Source organism: Pyrus communis, chromosome 5, assembly GCF_041283825.1.
Source record: "Pyrus communis isolate YQ-2024b chromosome 5, ASM4128382v1, whole genome shotgun sequence".
Lineage (NCBI taxonomy): Eukaryota > Viridiplantae > Streptophyta > Magnoliopsida > Rosales > Rosaceae > Pyrus > Pyrus communis.
The window spans coordinates 32,160,065-32,181,201 of NC_142569.1; the positions used below are offsets into that span (position 1 = coordinate 32,160,065).

Here is a 21,137-nt window from a genome sequence, read left to right on the forward strand (position 1 = left end):
CACTCCCAACAAAGGCAAATTCAGGAAGAAGTAGAAAGGCTCTTGACCGAGCGATTGCGTAATTTCCTGTGCAACGAAGCTATTTACAAGGCCTTCCAATAAGACATAACCAACATGAGCGAGTCATCTTTCAATGACAAGATCGAGCAGACGGGACTACCCCACTTAGATTGTCGGATATAAAGACAACCTTTGCTCTGACAAACGCAGCAGCTCAGCCTAATGGCGCGCTGGGGGCAGACGAGTACCAGAAGGACACACCGGCCCAACTACTAAGAACTAGGGGCAGGTTAAGGATTATTTCGTTTGTCCAGCATTCTAGCTTTCCTCAGCTACACTTACGATAATGATTTCCATGCTCTCAAGTGCGAGAGGGTAAACCAATTCCCCGACACCCCAAAAGAGTATGCTCTCCAGTGCAAGAGGGTAAACCAATTCCCTGACACCCATATGGGTCTACTCTCCAATGCGAGAGGATAAACTAATTGCTCTCCAGTGCGAGAGGGTAAACTAATTCCCCGACACCCAAAAGGGTCTGCTCTCCAGTGCGAGAGGATAAATTAATTGCTTTCCAGTGTGAGAGGGTAAACTAATTCCCCGATAGACCTGGCAATTTCTTACACGACTCGTTAACACGACACCTAAACGACACGAAAATAACGGGTTTCGGGTCAACATGATAACTAATCGGGTCATTATCGGGTCACACGATAATAACCCGTTAATAACGGGTCCTTAACAGGTTTACACGAGAGTGACACGCAGGTAACCTGTTTCGACACGATAAGAAAAATGCTATTTTGATGATTTTAATTTTTAAACTACTAAAAAAAACTTACTATAAAATGCAATAGATATAATGAATATGTATATATTGTTTATTAATTATTATTCTATTATTATCCTATATAAATTTTAAAATTTAAGTTTTATTTATTTATTTATTTATTTATTTTTATAGTATATTATAGGCAAAGATTGAGAATAAAAATCATAAAACACATTAAAAATAAAAATATCAAGTAATTTTAAAATACCAAACACATAAAAAAATTATAATAATTAATTTCCCGCCTAATATTTCAAGAGTTTCATCCATTTCCCGTCTAATGTTTGGGAAATTTTGTAGCCTATATCCATCCATTTCCCGCCTAATATTTAACCCAAAGAAACTCTAAGTGTTAGTTAATCTATCGTTTTGATGGGATACGCATCCTACGAAACTAATTTCTATGATCCAACCGTCAAACTTGTTTATATATGCTTCGAGATTGCATATGCCAAAATTTGTAAAAAACAAACATTCAGAGATCAAGTAACGAGACAAAACTTTCCGACGGTTATAAACGAAAAATCACGATTTAACGGTTATTTTAACTCTAATTTTGAAGATTTTTTTACAGCTACACTCCTTGACCCTATATGAATACAATGAATGAATTCGATCTTCAATTTAAAATATTTATACTAGTGGATACCACAAATCTTATGTTATTCTTGATGAAAGTATAAATAAACTCTTAAGTGTTAGTGAATCTATCATTTTGATGGGATACGCATCCTACGAAACTAATTTCAACGATCCAACCGTCAAACTTGTTTATATATGCTTCGAGATCGCATACGCTAAAAATTGCAAAAAACAAACATTCAAAGATCAAGTAACAAGACAAAACTTTTCGACGGTTATAAACGAAAAATCACGATTTAACGGTTATTTTAACTCCGATTTTGATGATTTTTTACAGCTACACTCTTTGACCTTATATGAATACAATGAATGAATTTGATCTTCAATTTAAAATGTTTACACTAGTGGATACCACAAAATCTTATGTTATACTTGATGAAAGTATAAATAAACTCTTAAGTGTTAGTGAATCTATCGTTTTGATGGGATACGCATCCTACGAAACTAATTTCAACGATCCAACCATCAAACTTGTTTATATATGCTTCGAGATCACATACACCAAAAATTGCAAAAAACAAACATTTAGAGATCAAGTAATGAGACAAAACGTTTTGACGGTTATAAACGAAAAATCACGATTTAACGGTTATTTTAACTCCGATTTTGATGATTTTTTACAGCTACACTCTTTGACCTTATATGAATACAATGAATGAATTCAATCTTTAAGTTAAAATATTTACACTAGTGGATACCACAAAATCTTATGTTATACTTAATGAAAGTATAAACAAACAAGTGTTAGTTAATGTATCATTTTGATGGGATATGCATCCTATGAAACTAATTTCAATGATCCAACCGTCAAACATGTTTATATATGCTTCGAGATCGCATATGCCAAAAATTGCAAAAAACAGACATTCAGAGATCAAGTAACGAGACAAAACTTTTTGACGGTTATAAACGAAAAATCATGATTTAACGGTTATTTTAACTTTGATTTTGATGATTTTTTTACAGCTACACTCCTTTATCCTATATGAATACAATGAACTAATTTGATCATCAATTTAAAATATTTACAGAAGTGGATACCACAAAATCTTATATCATGATGATCTATGAAAATTGAGGATTTTGTAAAACGAATAACATGTAAGCTTTGAGTTCCATTGGTAAGGTTACATGGTCGTTTAGATTTTTAAAACCCTCCAAATCTCATGAACAATGTTATTTATTTGTGTGAAAAATTAATAAAATTAATAATAATTATTGTAGAAGTGTGAAAAATGTAATCACTCGTAATGAAAAGCTTTATAAGTTTCATAAAGGGGTCAACTCCGAAATTTAGTATGTATATACTAATTTAGTATTATGTTTTTACATTTTTTTTGGGTCAAATTATGTTTTTCATTTTCATTTTTATTAATTTAAAAAATATTTTTCTTAACGGGTAACAGGTCGGGTCATATTACCTGAAAATATTAACGGGTTGATTTCAAGTCGGGTCATATTACCCGTTTACTTTAACAGGTATTACACGACACGGCCCGTTAAGCTATCGGGTATGACACGAAAACGACATGAACACGAGAAACACGACACGAATGCCAGGTCTATTCCCCGACACCCATATGGATTTACTATCCAGTGCAAGAGGATAAACTAATTGCTCTCCAGTGTGAAAGGATAAACTAATTGCTCTCTAGTGCGAAAGGGTAAACTAATTCCCTGACACCCATCTGGGTAAACTCTCCAATGCGAGAAGGCCATATAGCTTAAAAGATCGAATGCTTGAAAATCAACTAGGCAGCAAATGGTCAGGGGGTAGCATCTACTTTTGCACTTAACAATTCACTCATCTGACACTTCATCTTCAGCAGCTTCGATCTTGACAGCTTTATCCTTGATTGCTCCATCTACGGCAACTGAGAAATCAAACTCAAGCAATTTCCTCATTTTTGGCAAAGCAGCCTAGACATGGCAGCCCAAATCGTTGCCTATGGCACGCCACTTCCTTAGCCCATGCCAAGCCAATCCTTGGCTTTAATCAAGCCGAGCAGCATAAGCAATGGCCCCTGCCACACCACATCATTGGCCCATGACAAGCCGACTCCTGGCTTCTGCCAGCCGATGTGCCGCACCACTCTGACGGCTGCCTAGTGGCAGCACTTCCCAAGAAGAAGACAAGGAGAATTAAGTTTTCCTTACATCGGTGTGGCATGGAGAAGATGAAGAAAGCAAAGAAAGATGGTCCTTTGCACGGGCAAGATGTAGAAGATTGCTAGAGGAGGGGGGACAAATATCCTCTAAGCTTTATCTCTCTCTCTCTTGTAGGGTAGAATAAATCACTCTCCAACGTTGATTTAATAACCCACTTAAGGTGGACTTAAATAGGCTTTGAGAGAAATTTATTTCCCTTTCCTAGAAGGATCTAATTTCATATTAAAGAGATAATCTACATCAAACCAGGAAGCAATCTTAAGTTTCCTAGAGCAAGAAGATCTCTACACCTGCTACCCTTTCCTATGAGCAGCCCAGTAGGTATGGGGGTATTTGTGGAGCAAAAAATAATCACAAGGCAACACGTGGATTTTTGGTAAAAAAAGACAAAGTTACCCCTGAGACACACCGGTTGTCGTACGTACGGGCAGTGGACAATCATTCTTTAATCAAGCCAAGAGTGTCCAAAATAAGTAACAAATTCCAAATTATCTCATTCATCCTCATCTTAGACAATTACTTCATAACCTACCAATTATTCCATATAAATGGAGATTAATTGGCTAATTAATGGATTAATTCCTAATTAATCCATTAATCATCAATTAAATCACCCATTTTCACACAAAACACCTCTAAGGGCAGGCCACCTCCATTCCCTATATATATGACCCTATTTTCTCTAAAAAGCTAAGTCCACACTCTTGTAAAACTCCAAAAACTCTCCAAACACTTTTTCTCTCTAAATTCTAACTTTGGCATCGGAGGTTCTTCGGCCAAAGCCCCCCCCCCCCAATTCATCGTGGGCACGTGAGACTCTTGGCCTTAACCTAAGGTGTTAATTGTTTTGTAGGTGCAATTTTTCCAAGATCAAGAAGGTGGAAATTTGCATTCATAAGTGACATAACATTTGATTTGTAAATTTGATTTAAAAGTTTGATATCTAGCATTATCCATGTCAAAATAATACGACACAATTGAATAATTAAAGGAAAACTAATGAAAATGGCTTGATAACTTTGAGTTTTAATGATAATGACAAAATAAAGGGTAAAGTGAATAGTACCAGGATTGACCTTTTAGTGTAAAAATATGGTTTTTCGTTAAAGTAAACAGTACCGATAGTTTTTCATTAAAATTTTCAATAATTAATAGTGAAATTGTCGGGCTATTGTTTTGCTTAGTATAGAGTATTTGTGATAATAGTACTAATATTTTAAATTTAATTTCTATGAGGTCTATACTAATATGAGGAAACCTAGTTCCTTAAAATTGAGGGAAAGATTCCTTCTCAAGATGTTTTATTAATGATCTACGTAACTTTGTATTTAAAATCGAAACTGTTCATAATAAATTCTCTGTACAGATCATCTATTCAAAAATTTAGTTTACAATAAGATCATTTAGTCAATTAATTGTAACAAATAGATAGACGGATCATAATACTTTTACCATATCCAATCATTTGTTTTTAGACAGTTTAATGACTAAATAATCTCATTTTTATTGATTTTACAAAGATGATTTTTATAGAGTGATTTATAGTATAAACGATTTCGTTTATAAGCACGAAATTTTATGAATCGGTAACACCGTATTTTGAGGAGGAACTCCTCCTCATCTATTGAGGAGGCAAGCTGATTCCTATTAACATACTATGACGAGCTTTATCCCCTAAAAGGTGGTTCAGTGTTTATTTTTTTGTATTAGTCAGTACCATATGTATGGAAGTGGATTGAGGTATAGCTTACAATCATGGTCAGTACCATATGTATGGAAGTGGATTGAGGTATAGCTTACAAGCATGGTTTACAGTATTCTAAAATTGTTTTATTATTGCCGCTTAGTACTACGGTTTAATGATATTTTTCTTCATTTGTAAGTAAAATGTCTTAGGTCTGATTCTCGCCAAAAGCGAATTTGAACCACATTACTATGGCTCGTTCATTGTGTGGCTTAATCCACTCCCCTTTCTTTGTGTAGATAATATCGTTTGTTAAAAAAAAAAAAAAATTATTTTTACTTGAATAACAAATTTCTTGCATTGTCAAATTCGTTTTGGGTATCTATGCGAATAAAATGAACCTTACACATAATGGACACGAAATGTCATCTAATATATGTCTATCTAGCAAATGCCATCTTGTTCTTGTATTCCAATTTTTTTTCCTGACTCGCCCTGTCAATGTCATAGTTCAATCTCTAGTATGTTCGTATTTTCTGTTTTCAGATTGTGTTGGTGGCGGCCGGTAGGCAAACCGCATCATTTTCATGCCTAAATTTAATCACTCATAATATAATAACAAATTTTTAAAATGAATCTTTACACCTTAATTTTTAATCTATGTAGAAAATCCAAGTAAATATATATTTCATTTCAAGAAGTAGGTGTGGAGAATGAATTACACACAAGCTTTATATTTCTCTGGTGCTCTGGTGTCTCTACAATCAAGAATAAAAAGACAGGTAAGACCTTGTCACAAAATGGTGTAGTGTAAGCCAAAAGCCCACCTATGCGTAAGTTAGACTTAATATAGGAGAATGAATCACAAGCTATGGGTTTCTTAGCTAATGAACGATTACCCTTTTTTTTCTTTTTTTTTTTTAATGGAAATGAACATGCCTTTATATAGTGGCAGACATGGGCGGTGAATGATTCGTTAAGGCATGCAAGATGCTCCCTAAGTGGTTGGTTAGAACTCCACGCTATCCCGTCTAGTGGCGAAGTCATGAATTGATGAGGGCAGGGGCGCAGTTAAAAGAGTGCAAGGTTCAAAAGAATAGCAACAACCAAATCCTTTTATATAGTAATGTCTTCCATAATTTATCAATATAAACAAATTACAATTGTTGCCGGTGAGATTTCATATCATGCAAACATCGCATAATAGGTTCATTATCAATAAAAGCAAATACATATCTCTCAATGTAAACATGCATGCTATCACTCAACCATTGATCTCCCATTTTGTTACGCAATGGTGTTTTCATAATCTTCATAGCAGAAAAAGCTTTCTCCACTGAAGCAGTTGCAACCAGTAACACCAAAGCCAATGTAAGAAGCTTATACACTAACATATAGCTTGCACACCTCCTAGTCTTCACCAACTCCTTTGCAAGATCACCAATTTCTCTCAATGATGAAAACTCACTATGCATCTTCATATCGTGAATGTAATTGTCAAGTTGAATTGGAAGATTCATGAGGTCCATATGATCAAAATCTTGAGGATCAAGTTGGGCTAGATGAAAATTTTTTGCTTTGTCAAAAGATGCAAAATTATTCACCGGACTCAAACACGCCATACAAAGAAGCAACTCGGTGTTTACCTCATTGAAGTGATCATTCAATTCCTTTAATTGCATATCAAGGACTTGAAAATAGAGGTCCACACGATAGTAATGGAAGTTTGTGAATCTTGGAGCTTTACGCCTTAATTTTCTGGGTACGAAATGCAAATCCTCCATGTTAGGAACGACAATATCATGCTCTTCACAAAACTTTTGTACATCATCAAGCAAGTCCCCAAAGTCATCATCTCTCAAGGATTGTAGTCTTTACTTGCATACTTCCACTAACGCCATCGCATTCACAATATCTTGATTTTTTTTTGTTGTAATGCTTGTGATAACTCATTTGCAATTCCCAATATGAGTTCATCAAAAAAAGGTGAAACACAAAATCAAAAGTTTGTATGTCATGGAATAACTTACTTGCTTCACCGAAATTGTCTTGGTTGGTATCATCTTTAATACATTCAAGCCCCTCCACCACGGCTTCAAACATGATAATAATACTAACTATAGTACCATAATGTGAGTTCCAATGTGTATCGCAAGAACACATGAGACTACTCTCTTGATTTAACCCTCTATCCATTTCAAGATCACCAATATCAAGAGCTTTCTTAATTTGTTATAGTTATTTCTCTCTAAATGCATCACGATGCTTACACGATGATCCAATAGTATTGACCAAAATACTAGCATTGTTGAAGAAAATGGTGACACCCTCAATTCTCTTTGCGACACCCTCAATTCCCTTTGCAATAGTATTGACCAAAATACTAGCATTATACTTGTTCAAAATCTTTGTTTTAAGGCCATTTAGCTCACCTTTCATATTACTAGCTCCATCATACCCTTTTCCCCATAAATTGGACATACTCAAATTTGTTGTAACAAAGAATCTCTCAATAGCCTCTTCAAGTGAGCTACTAGTTGTAGAGGAGACATGTTGCACACCCAAAAACCTTTCAATTGCTTCTCATTTTTTTGCTCACATAACGCAATACCACCGCCATTTGCTTTTAGTTGAAACATCACGTGCTCCATCAACCAAAAGAGAAAGAAAAAAAATGCACCTTCCATATCTTTAGTGATTGCATCTATAGTTTCAATGGCACAAGCATGGACAGATCTTTTTGAATATCGGAAGAAGTATACTTAAGATTCTTGGGAGCATTCTCAAACACAACCTTCCTAACTTGCTCATTATGCTTGGAAAGAAATTGTATAAGCTCCAAATAATTAACCCTTTGCTTGATTTCAACGATTCATCGTGGCCATGAAAAGGCAAACCTTGTCCCAACAACCATCTTATGCACTCAAGTGAGGCACTTAATAAAGTATGATAATTAATGCGAGCTTCATCGGGTTGCTTAATCACAAATGTTTCAATGTGTTGTTTTTATGTCATCAAATCTCTAGCTTGTTGTAGAGCTTTATTATGAAGACTTTCAATCCCTCCCTCATAGACTCGAAGATTTTCGGGTCTTTTCTTCCAATTTATAAACTCTTTCTCAATGAAGACATCACTTCCAGTATTACCCATTTGATCGAAATCACATTTGAAAAGATAGCAATAACGGCAAAATGCAACATCTTTTGACATACTGTACTCCAACCACTTAAACTTATCAAGCCAACCAATGATAAAACATCGATTGTTGCTAACTTTTCTTGGCATGATGTGGTCTCTGGGTTAACAATGATCATTTTGGAGATAGTGTCTACGAATTGCTTCATGATAATTAGGTAGATAATCAAGCATATTCGACATCTATGTCTAGGGTCTACAGGAAGATTACCCAATGTTTCATCCAACTCAGTGGCCTCATTTTGTTGCAAACTACTCAGAATATTCAAATGAGGACTTCTTGGAATATTTGAAGAAGGATGAGGCCTACTCGGAATGTTTGAAAGAGAAGGACTACCCGAAATGTAACATCCCACTTTGCCCAGGGGAGTGGATTCTGTAAGCCTTATATGTATATTCCCATCTTTACTTAGCACAAGGTCTTTTGGGAGCTCATTGGCTTCGAGTTCCATCGGAACTCCGAAATTAAGCAAGTACAGGGTCAGAGCATTCCCAGGATGGGTGACCTACTGGGAAGTTCTGATCGCATAAGTTCCCAGAAACAAAACCGTGAGGACGTGGTTGAGGCTCAGATCGGACAATATCGTGCTACGGTGGAGCCAAGCCTGGGATGTGGTGGGGGCCCAGGCCGAGATGTGACAATTTGGTGTCAGAGCCAATCCCTGGCTAGAAGTGTGCCGATGAGGATGTCGGGCCCCTAATGGGGGTGCATTGTAACATCCTACATCACCCAAGGGAATAGATCCTGTAAGCCTTATATGTATATTCCCATCTCTACCTAGCACAAGGCCTTTTGGGAGTTCATTGGCGTGAGTTCCCAGAAACAAAACCGTGAGGGTGTGGTCGAGGCCCAAAGCGGATAATATCGTGCTATGGTGGAGTCAAGCTCGGGATGTGGTGGGGGCCTAGGCCAAGATGTGACAATTTGGTGTCAGAACCAATCCCTGGCCAGAAGTGTGCCGACGAGGACGTCGGGCCCCTAAGGGGGGTGGATTGTAACATCCGACATCACCCATGGGAGTAGATCCTGTAAGCCTTATATGTATATTTCCATCTCTACCTAGCACGAGGCCTTTTGGAAGCTCATTGGCTTCGGGTTCCATCAGAACTCCAAAGTTAAGCGAGTATGGGGCCAGAGCATTCCCAGGATGGGTGACCCACTAGGAAGTTCTTCTCGAGTGAGTTTCCAGAAATAAAGCCGTGAGGGCATGGTCGAGGCCCAAAGAGGACAATATCGTGCTACGGTGGGGTCGAGCCCGGGATGTGGTGAGGGCCTGGGCCGAGATATGACACAAAATGTTTGACACGAAATGTTTGAAGAAGGATTTAAGCATTGTTTCTTATAGATCGTTCCATTACGTAACTGTAAAATGGAAAGAAAAATTCTTAGACTCGTAATCCTAGAGTAGACTATACTAATATGCATAATAACTAATCCAACCAACAATTCAATTAAGCAATACCAAAACGCATACAAATTATTCAATATATAAAAATATAATTGTATACATTATGTAACAATTCAATTAATTAATCAATAATCAAGAATTTAAATTTTTACCCCTAAAAAATAATTTCATAATTTCATATCAATAATCATAGAATCATATCAATAATCAATAACCAATAACCATATTAGTGCATTACCCTATTATCTATACCAATTAAACAAAATTCATTTTAAATAATTAATTAGGGTTAGGGATTATAAATTTAGGAATTAAAAAATTTTACCTAAAGAGTGGCTTTTGAAGGCTGGTAGCTTGTTTCTGGAGTGGTTGGCGGTTGGCGCGGCAGCAAAAGGCCAAATGATGCTAGGAATTTCCGTTCCATTTGTTGCTAGGAATTGGGGGGCAGCGCTGTTGCACCTTTGCTCTAATTGGAGATTGAAAAAGAAAAGGATACAGAGAGAGACTGAAGGGAATAGGGGACACACAGTCCCCCTATTTTTTTTTCCAATATATACGAAACAACACCATTTCGTTTTATTTTGGTTTTAAGTTTTTTTTTTTTATCAGGATCAAAACGACGTCGTTGCCCTAGATGTTTAAAAAAAAAAATAAATCAACTCAGCTCTGCTGCGCTCAGTATAACCAGTTGGATTTTCTGGCAAGGGGAGGGGCTGAACCAACGCTCCAATCGTGTTTTTCCGACGAGAGGATGGGCTACTGCCACTCCTCACCCTTACGAATCTTCGCCACTGATTCTGCCTATTTATCCAATAATGATTGACTATGAGAGACATGATAGACAAATTCAGCTCCCTGAGCTGCCAAAATAAGCTTGTCTCGTTATCACATTTGAGGGTGTTGTTAATTATAAAATTTAATTCATGGAGAGGGGGTGACTTTGAGTAGATTTCTTGGCTTGAAATTTGTTGTTAATTATAAAATTTAATTCATGGAGCCCCAAAACCCTATGTAGTATTTAGTTAGGGCATGACAACCTCGTCTCTGTAGGGATACTTCACTTTAAATCAAATGGAAAATCGTCCATATATATGGAATCGAAAAATAAATAAATAAAACACGAAGAAGACAAAATGGGCCACAGACTAATTATTACCGAATCCTAATTAGGGCTGGAAAAAAATCCCAAAAATCCCAAACCAAACCGAAAAAATCCCGATCCCAAACCAAAAAAATCCCAAACCAAAATTCCAGAAAATTTCGGTATGTCATCCCGAACCAAACCGAAATTTTCGGTATGGGATTCGGGATTACATCTCTATTTTTTCGGTATTCCCATACCGAATAGAAATAAATATTATATATATATATATATTATTTTTTAATTATAAGAGAATTATTTTTTAATTAATGGTATTGGTAGCCACTAGTGTGATTAATCTTTGTCTCAACTAAATAACTAATGTTTGTTTGTTCAATTTGTTTGTTTCTATATTCCAGTTGTCTCAACTAATGTGATTAATCTTTGGATATTAGTTTCCTGCATACCTAGCCACTAGTGTGATTAATCTTTGGATATTAGTTTCCTGCATACCTAGCCACTAGTGTGATTAATATGTGGATATTAGTTTCCTGCATACCTAGGCAAATCAATGAAACAAAGGAGCAAAGACCATTATGCATGCATGAACATATCAGTATACATATATTGTATATATATACACGGACAAGGTGGGTACATGGCATGCAATTAGTTGAGCTCAAATTTTTTTCTTTTGTTTTCGAGTACACAATATAGTTGTTCTTTCAGACATGGGCGCCGCCAAAATTTTCATTTAATTACAACTATGTGGAGGAGGAATCAAAGTTGGAATGTGGGGTGAGATGGCATTAGCCCAAAAACTTTGTGCACAAATGGGTAGTGGGTAGATTGAAACTTAATTTTAGCCCAAAAACATAATATGTCAAATTTTAGCCCAAAAACATAATATGTCAAATTTTAGTCCAAAAGCCCAAAAACATTTCGGGATTCCCGATTTGTCCCGAAATCCCGAAATTATTTCGGGATTCCCGAAAATTTGGTTTGGGATTGGTATTGAATTTGGGATTCCCAAAAATTTCGGTTTGGGAATCGGGATAAGGGTTTCGGTATGGGATCCCATACCGAACCACCCCTAATCCTAATATGTGGATCAGGATCCTCTCTTGAACAAAGGATGAAGATCTTCTTGACCAAGCTCATCGGATCGTTAAAATTTTATTCAACGGCTACAAATAGGGAAGCTCTCTAAAAGTTATAATAATTGTAGCTATTGGATAAAATTTTAACGGTCCGATGAACTTGATCAGGAGGATTCTCACCTTTTGCTTAGGAGAAGATCCTGATCCCTAATATGTCTGTGAGTGCCTGATGCAGAAAATAAATTAATCTCTGAAATTGGGTTTAGGGTAGCTAGGGTTGGTAAGGGCCCTTAACTTTACACTGAGACGAACAAATTAAGCTCAAATTTAAGAGACATTTTACTGGAATCCTGTTCTGGGTCAATACAATTTGATGACTTTTTGGGTCAAATAACATTTCTTTGCATAAATGCGTTTTTTTAGGGTTGATATCATCTAAGGGGACATTCAAACGAGATTTTTTTCACATTCTTTCTTCAAGCCTAATGAATAAACATATATATTAAATAAAGTTAGTCCTCGCACTTTTTTTGGGTGATAGCTTAGTAAGAACATGGATTTTTTGCATCCATATTTGTCTTTATCCACTCATCCTGAAATTATATATTAAAAAAACACATTCATATTTAATTTTATCAGTTATTTTTGTTTGGTTATTCAATGTGATTGTCAGATTTAAAAAAAGATAATATGTAAAAAGCTAACAAAAGGTGTAAAAATCACCTCCATTATATATCATAATGTGTATATTTATGTATGGTTTTTTATCTTCATACTTATCCTTACTACTTTTGTTCTCTAATACAAGTGAAATATCATCATTATTGCCTCTCTCTAGTTAATTAAGTAACAAATTAGTGTCTTCGCACGTGCTCTCTAGTTTCCTATGATCCAGCCTGCTACTTGTCTTAAAGGTTTTTTAGTGATGGTCTCCAATAACTAGATGTGGAATCTAAAAGGAGAAAAATAAGTCATTTTCAAAGAGAAAGTACTTGCCTAAGGCGTTTGAAATGCAGAGGGGAATGCTAGCCGAATGTGAGATTTCATGGCTCGCTATATCCAAGAAGTTGCAAAAAAGGGTTTTAGGAGAGTCCAAGGATTTTGCTCCACATAAAAAATAATCTTGGTGGTGGATGGCAGATGTACAGGAAAAAAGTTAAGGCTAAGAAGGAATATTGTAAGGCCTTATACAAAAATAGAACCGATGAAAATTGTAAAAGGTATAAAATAGCAAAGAAGGAGGCAAAGAAAGCCTTCAGAGAAGCGAAGCTAGCGGTTTTTGATGATATGTATAAGCGATTAGATACCAAAGAAGAAGAGTTGAATATCTATAAATTGGCCAAGGCAAGGGCAAGGAAGACAAGAGACTTGAACCAAGTATGGTGCATCAAGGATGAGAATGGAAATGTTATAGCTACGAAGAACGCGGTTAAAGACAGATGGAGAGCTTATTTTTTAAATCTTTTTAGTGAAGGGTACATGATGCGAGAATTTATACGCACACAAATTAAACCCTCTTTTTGTCAATTGTAGTATATGTATAAGTAGGGATCGTTCTGGACCGGGGATTAGGAGGGATTGTTAATCTCTTGGAAACTGACTTAAAAACGTAAAAACAATATAAAACACTAAACTAGACTCAAAGAATGCGAAACTAAACTTTAAAACACTAAAACAAATCAAAAGACTCAAAATGCTTTAAAAACACAAACTAAATTGAATTCTAACTAAAATGAACATTAAAGCAAAAGGGGGATTGAGGTTTTTACGAAAATTGAAATAACGAAACAAGTTAATAAACTAGACAGAATGTAAATATGGAATTGATGAAATGGAATGAATGGATGATAGAATAGCTAAGGGGTTCATCTCCATACATGTTACACTTGCATACAAGATTGATTCTCAGTTGGTCTTTCGATAAATTATGAAACTCAACGCCCCGGGTTAATTAGGTCCGCTTAAATTAATCGTCAAGTTCTCCTTAAGTTAATGAATTGGATGGGTTAGCGCAACGCAATTCACCACATTCTCCAAAAGTCCTTTACGTGAAAAGCACAATAAAGATACAATCAAAGATCATTAAGCATTATGAAAACTATAAGTGTTGACGAGGCATTCGTTACTATGGAATACGCATGAAACTTATGCCAAGAATTCGTTTAACGCGATTGTTTATGAGCAACCTCCACTACTTGTGAATATAAGTTCGTAACGTTTAGGTGAAACTCACTTATATTCTAGCGTCATATTCATGCATGAAAATTAAGCTTGCAATCTCAATGAACATACATAAATAAGTTATCAATCAAACAATTAAACGAATTGAATCCACAACTTATGAAATTCCAACGAAAGTTTAATCAATTCATATGCAAGCATAAACATTTATTTCGAATCACCCCCTAGCTAAAGGGGGTTTTAGTTCCTCATTACGTTGAAATCAAAGAAACACCTAAACATTCCAACAACTCAAACTTGAATTGTATGAACGTTTAGGCACTCTTCTCTTTCATTCCTTATACGTACAAAACAAAGAGAATTAAAATGAAACATTGAAATCAAAGAATCACCTAAACATTCCAACAACTCAAACTTGAATTGTATGAACGTTTAGGTCCTCTTCTCTTCCTCTTTATTATGGCACAAGGTCTAAGGTGAGGTTTGGGGGATTATGGAAATGGTAGAGGAGTGGTTTGGAGGGTTGGGAAATGGTGGAAATGGAAAGATGGTTTTGGATTCTAAGGGGACTCACGGCAAAGAGAAGGAATGGAAGTGTTTGTGGTGTGTTGTGTATGAAAATGAGATATGTAATGGGGAGTGAATGAGAATGAATTGAGGTGTGTTTATGAATGAGAATGCAAGGGTTTTTATAGGAGGAATGGAGGTGTGAATTAGTATTTGTTTAAGCATGCATGTGGATGGTTAATGATGAAAAACAACAAGGGAAGCATGTGAAAATGGAATTGCATGTGAAAGCCACGGCAAGAATGCTTTCTTGCTGAAAAATGCATGTGAATGCATGGCTTTTGCATGTGAAAGCCACGGCAATGATGTTTCCTTGCTGAAAAATGCATGTGAATGCATGGCTTTTGCATGTGAAAGCCACGGCAATGATGTTTCCTTGCTGAAAATTCATGTGAATGCATGGCTTTTGCATGTGAAAGCCACGTCAATGAGAGGTTGTGCATGTGGTTGTAATGTTTGTTGGTTAAAGATGCATGTGGATGTATTATACAATGGGAAAGTATGTGTTTGAATTAAAGGATGCAAAGTGAATGAATCATGAATCATTGTGGATGAAAGGTGGAAGTGCATGTGTTGATGACTAGGTTAGTGGGTGGAAATCTGAAAATGGCATATAGGAAATGGGAACCCACGGCAATGAAGTTGTTTTGTGTTGTGAATTATGATGAATGCATGTGAGTTAAAGAGGGAGAATGTGGTGAAATGATGAAGTAGGAAGGTGGAAATGCATGTGAGATGTTTGGAAAGGAATAAAGAATGAATGGTGGAAATGTGAGTGAATGATATGTTAAGTGATAAGTGAATGATATGTGGTGAGTGATAAGTGAATGGTTTGATAAGTGATAAATGAACTAGTTTAAAGGGCTAGGGTTTAAGTACATAGAATGGGCCTAAAATAGGTTGGTTTGTATGGCATAATGTGTTATGTGATTGGGCTAGGGCCATTGTTTTGTGTCTTCAAGTGCATACAAGGCCTTCAAATTCGTCCATCCTCTTGGCACCATGGATAAGCTATCCAATCCATGCCCAAAAATGCTCCAAATGGCCTCAAAATGCACTTTCTTGCTCCCTAGGCCCTTAGAACCTGAAAACACACAAAAGAAGCATAAAGGACTAAAATAACGAGAGAAACATAACGTAAATGCACGAGAACAAGCCATTTAAGTCGCATGAATATGCTCCTATCAAATACCCCCACACTTAGCTTTTGCTAGTCCTCGAGCAAAACAGAATAAAAACAAATAAACAAAACGACACTAAACACGTAAAACACAACCTAAACCTTCCAACAAACGTCTCAGGGATTTCCAAAGCACATGACAAGTTAAAATTCATTATTCCCACAGATTTTAGCCATCTTCACACTTGAGTACATTCTTAATCATAGTAACCACATACTAGTTCACAATTAAGCATTTAAAACCATGATTTGAATGTAGTAACATGCCTTAGAGAATTTGCTCAAATCCTTACAAGATATGCACTCGTTTTTCACACAGATTTTCTGACTACACACCCTACACTAGTTATATGTGAGAAGATTGATGTAAATATGAATTCTAACACTCACATATGTTATATCAAAGAAAGCATTTTCTGGAATGTATATGAATATGATCTCATGAAAGGAATGCTACTAATTAGATGTGAGAACCAGGGACACCATAAGCTCATACCAAATTCAAACTCCACAAATTGAACACATAACATCAAGATAGAAGTTGAGGGTTGTAACGGGGCTAAGGGTAATGGTTTAACAAAGAAAGGTAAAGTAAAACAAAGGTTCTTAAAGTAATAGGAAGCGAAGTATTGAATTAGGCACTTAGAATTCCCTTTAGAACGCAGAAGTCAACTTTGAACACCCAAGGGGAAGTCACACAAAACATAGGGCCATATTCAAACTTTTTGGGCCCTTTCTTCAACAATCACACTTGTGAGTCCATTCTCACTTATTTTCACTCTTTTTCTTTCTTTTCTTCTTCTTTTTCTCACTTTTTTTTTTTTTTTTTTTTTTTTTTTTTTTTTTTTTTCTTTTTCCCGTGCCTCCTTTAAGACTTAGGCACATACATACACACAAAAATCCCTTCCCCCACACTTATTTTCTGCAACATATTAATCAAAAGGAATTCATTTAAGTCATGCTCCCTATACTTCAAGAACAAGGGTATAGGAAAGTCCTACTCTAGGCTAGGTAAGGGGTGATGTGGTTAGCAAAGAAAATAGGCTAAACGAGGCTCAATGGGGTTAAAACTAATATATACGAAATATGGGTAGTAAGGCTATTTGGTTCTGGTGGCAACTACACAACTTCATCTTGATATATATTATGCAATTCAATGTCATGCTTTGAATGAAACGGATATAAGTTCTAGCATTTGGAACTATATGATGAAACGCCTTCTAAGTAGTAACCAAGCAAAGAATAATGAGATCATGCAATGACTTTAGAAAACAAGAAATCACAGATTATACTCTCCAAAGAACGTTATAGGCTCAAGTCTCTCAGGGTTGTAGCGTTTATTTGAGTTCCTTCCTTCAAGCATGTTACAAAAACGAATTTTTCTTTTATGATTGCATGTGAAGTCATACATTATAACCATAACCAAGCATATACCAAGAGTAAATCAAACTTTTCTCCATGTTAATAACTCTCTTTAACAGTCATGCAATTACAAACCAAATCCTTATCATTGTGTTGGAAGGTACCCTAAGACACAAAAACAACTCAAAACACTCTTTTTAGGCTTTTCAAAAAAAAGTTTTTCAAATTTTTATGTGATTTTCGGAGTTATAAAACAAAACACGCTAAAACAGTTTAAAAACACCTTAAAAATATTTAAAACAACAAGGAACAACACTTGAAGTTATGGGTGATAAAATTCAACGAATTTGCATCAACATACTTAGTTACCCCCCCACACTTAAATCAAACATTGTCCTCAATGTTTTAAGCATAGATTCACACAAAGCATAAGTAAATACACAAAAAGCACTTAAACATACTAAACATGGCAGAATGTAATTAACAAAGAGAAGAGTTTAGAGACGCAAATCTGGTTATAGAGTGTAAATTCCATCTTCTCCTTGATAATTGCATTGAGGCTTTATCTTGGTGAATCCACAGGCTTACTCTTGAACTGGTTTCTGCCCATCGTTGATTTTCCTTTGTGCTACTTCTTGAACTGGGCAGCAGGATGGTTCTTTTGGTCTCTGAGCTTATCCCTTTTATCTGTTTCTTTGTTCAATCTGTGCAGGAGTGGTCCCTTCTCTGGAAGTGTATCAACCGTTGAAGATGACTACTCGAGAGCAACGCTAGGTAAGCAATCAGGAATAGATTCCAGGCAGTTGGCTCCAGATCGGAAGACTGACTCCAAGTGCCGGCTGATTGCTTCTTTCACTTTGCCATACGAGTAAGAACAAGGACAAAGAAAAGGACAGGGAAAGAGCATGATATGAGATACTTTTGCTTTTGACCTTGATGATATGAGATACCTTTGCTTTTGAAGAAGCGGTGAATGAATCAGCGTATTTCAATCCGCCGTTTCCTCCTGGGTCATCTGTACTCCAGGCATCTGGTATCATCTTTGGGGAAGAAGAAAGAATTGAGTATTTCGAAAGGCTTTGCTGGGAGTGCTCCCTCAGAGGTGAGGAAGAGTTGGGCATTTTCTTCAGGTTTTACTTTGCCAAAAACAAAATGAAGGTCGACATATATAGAGATAATAGCAAGTGGTGGTACTTTTTACCCTTGTCGACAAACGTTTTGATCCCGCAAATCCGTCTTTTTGAAATAGTGGCGCCTCTTCGATCTTTGAATACGCCTCTTCGATTTCTGAGCAGGCGCCCCTTCGATTTTTGAACGACGCCCCTTCGCTTTCTGAAAGACACGTGGTAGTGCAGATGCGGCTCCTTTTTACAAAGCTGCACGCGTTTTCTGAAAAGCAGAGAAAGCGTCGCCGAACTTTGCGCTTGTCGGCTAAAGAGGTGTAGTTGCGATGATGGCCTCCACGTGCGTCTTCTGAAAAGCCGAGAAAGCAACGCCTAAATTACGCCGGAAATTCCGGCTTCTTGAATCGGTGGACGCGTCGCCTTGGCTTTTTATAGAGCTATCGATCACCACAACAAACACACTCTGAAGACTTCCCATTCTTGAAAATCGACTCCGACCCTTTGAAATTTAACTCCATCCCTTCTCTTTGAACACTTTTGAAAAATGGCAAACTCATCGAACCTTAGCTTGGAATTGAGCCTTAGCAGTGATACGGGCGCGCCGCGTCAAGGTAACGTATGGCGCCCTTCTTTCTTTTCTTCTAACGGTCCTCTCACAGGTGAAGACTCCGTGATGCAGGACGCCACAACAGCTACAATAGTAGCTAAGAACCTCCTCACTCCAAAAGATAGTAGACTGCTGTCAGGACGGTCCGATGAGTTGGCCGTTCAAGAGTCCCTCGCACTTAGTGTTCAGTGTGCGAGCTCTGTGTCCAATATGGGCCAACGCCTGCTTGCCCGCTCCCGTCAGGTGGAATCATTGATGGCTGAGGTGGAAAGTCTCAAGCAAGAGATCAAGCAGCTGAAGTATGAGAATAGAAGTTTGCATGTGCTTGCAAACAACTATTCGACGGGCATGAAGAGGAAGCTTGATGAGCTGCAAGAATCCAATGTTCGAATGCAAAGTGACCGTCAAAGTGACCGTCAAAGGCTTTCGGCTTACTTCCAGAGGCACATTTTTCCTGGCTCGTCCAGCGTTTGGCCAAGTATTGGGGCCTGGAATGCTCCCGCTCCGATGCCTTCCGCTCCGATGCCTTCCGCTCCGACGCCTTCCGCTCCGATGCCTTCCGCTCCGATGCCTTCCGCTCCGAGAGTTTTTCCCAGTAGTGGGGCTTCAAGTAAACGCCCTTTGTGAAGGCTCCATCTTTCTTTGTTTAGCAGTGCCTATCAATAAACAAAACATTTTCTTAATGTTATAATCATAGACTCACACAATTAATAAACAAACAAACAATAACAACTAAACAACCTAACAAGGCAGAAACGAAATATCAACAAAGAGAAGAGTTTTTAGGAATCTGGAATTGGAGTGCTTTCTAAGTCTTCCTTTGTTGAATGCATGGGTTGCCTCCCAAGTAGCGCTTTCTTTTACGTCTTGCAGCCGGACGGTACCTCCGTTTAAGCTTGACTAGGTTCCACGGCATGGAGGGGTACCTCCTCCACGACATGCTCCTCAAACGTCTCGTAATAGGGCTTCAATCGATGCCCATTCACTTTGAATTCTTGCTGCGTCCTTGAACTTTTGATTTGTACTGCACCATAAGGTAAAACGTTAGTAACAACAAACGGGCCAATCCATTTAGAACGCAACTTACCAGGAAACAAACGTAGGCGAGAGTTGAAAAGTAACACTTTCTGCCCAACTGTGAAGGTCTTGGTTCGAATCATTTTATCATGGAATGCTTTGGTCTTGGCTTTGTACACCCGGGCATTCTCATAGGCTTCATTCCGAATCTCCTCAAGTTCATTCAATTGGAGCTTCCTATGAACTCCCGCTGCATCTATGTCCATGTTGAAAGTCTTCACGGCCCAATGTGCCTTGTGTTCTAACTCTACGGGCAAATGACATGGCTTACCATAGACGAGCCGAAAAGGTGACATCCCAATGGGTGTTTTGTATGCCGTACGATATGCCCACAGTGCATCATCTAAACGTAAGCTCCAATCCCTCCTTGTTGGTCCAACGGTCTTCTCCAAAATTTGTTTGATTTCTCGGTTAGACACCTCGGCTTGGCCATTTGTTTGAGGATGGTAAGGTGTGGAGACCTTATGGTTGACATGGTACTTTCTTAGCAACGCCTCAATGGTCCGATTGCAAAAGTGAGACCCTCCATCACTTATGATTACCCTCGGCACTCCAAACCTAGCAAAAATGTTAGTTTTCACGAAATCTGCAACCACCTTAGAATCGTTAGTACGGGTGGCTTTTGCTTCCACCCATTTAGAAACATAATCAACGGCTAGCAAGATATAAGTGAAACCATAAGATGGAGGGAAAGGGCCCATGAAATCAATGCCCCAAACATCAAAAATTTCAACATTAAAGACAGGGGTTTGCGGCATTTGGTCCTTGGTACCTATGTTACCCATTCGTTGGCAACGATCACAAGACATACAAAAGGTTCTAGCATCCTTAAATATAGTCGGCCAATAAAAACCACACTCTAGAACCTTGAGGGCAGTGCGTTGTGTGCCAAAATGACCACCACATGCATATGTGTGACAAAAGCTTAGA

At 37.3% G+C, this 21,137-nt stretch overlaps 1 pseudogene; it reads right to left on the minus strand.

Annotated features, from left to right (window-relative positions):
* Positions 1 to 6,481: 6,481 nt before the first annotated feature.
* LOC148697158 (uncharacterized) lies at positions 6,482 to 8,339 on the minus strand (annotated as a pseudogene).
* Positions 8,340 to 21,137: the final 12,798 nt, after the last annotated feature.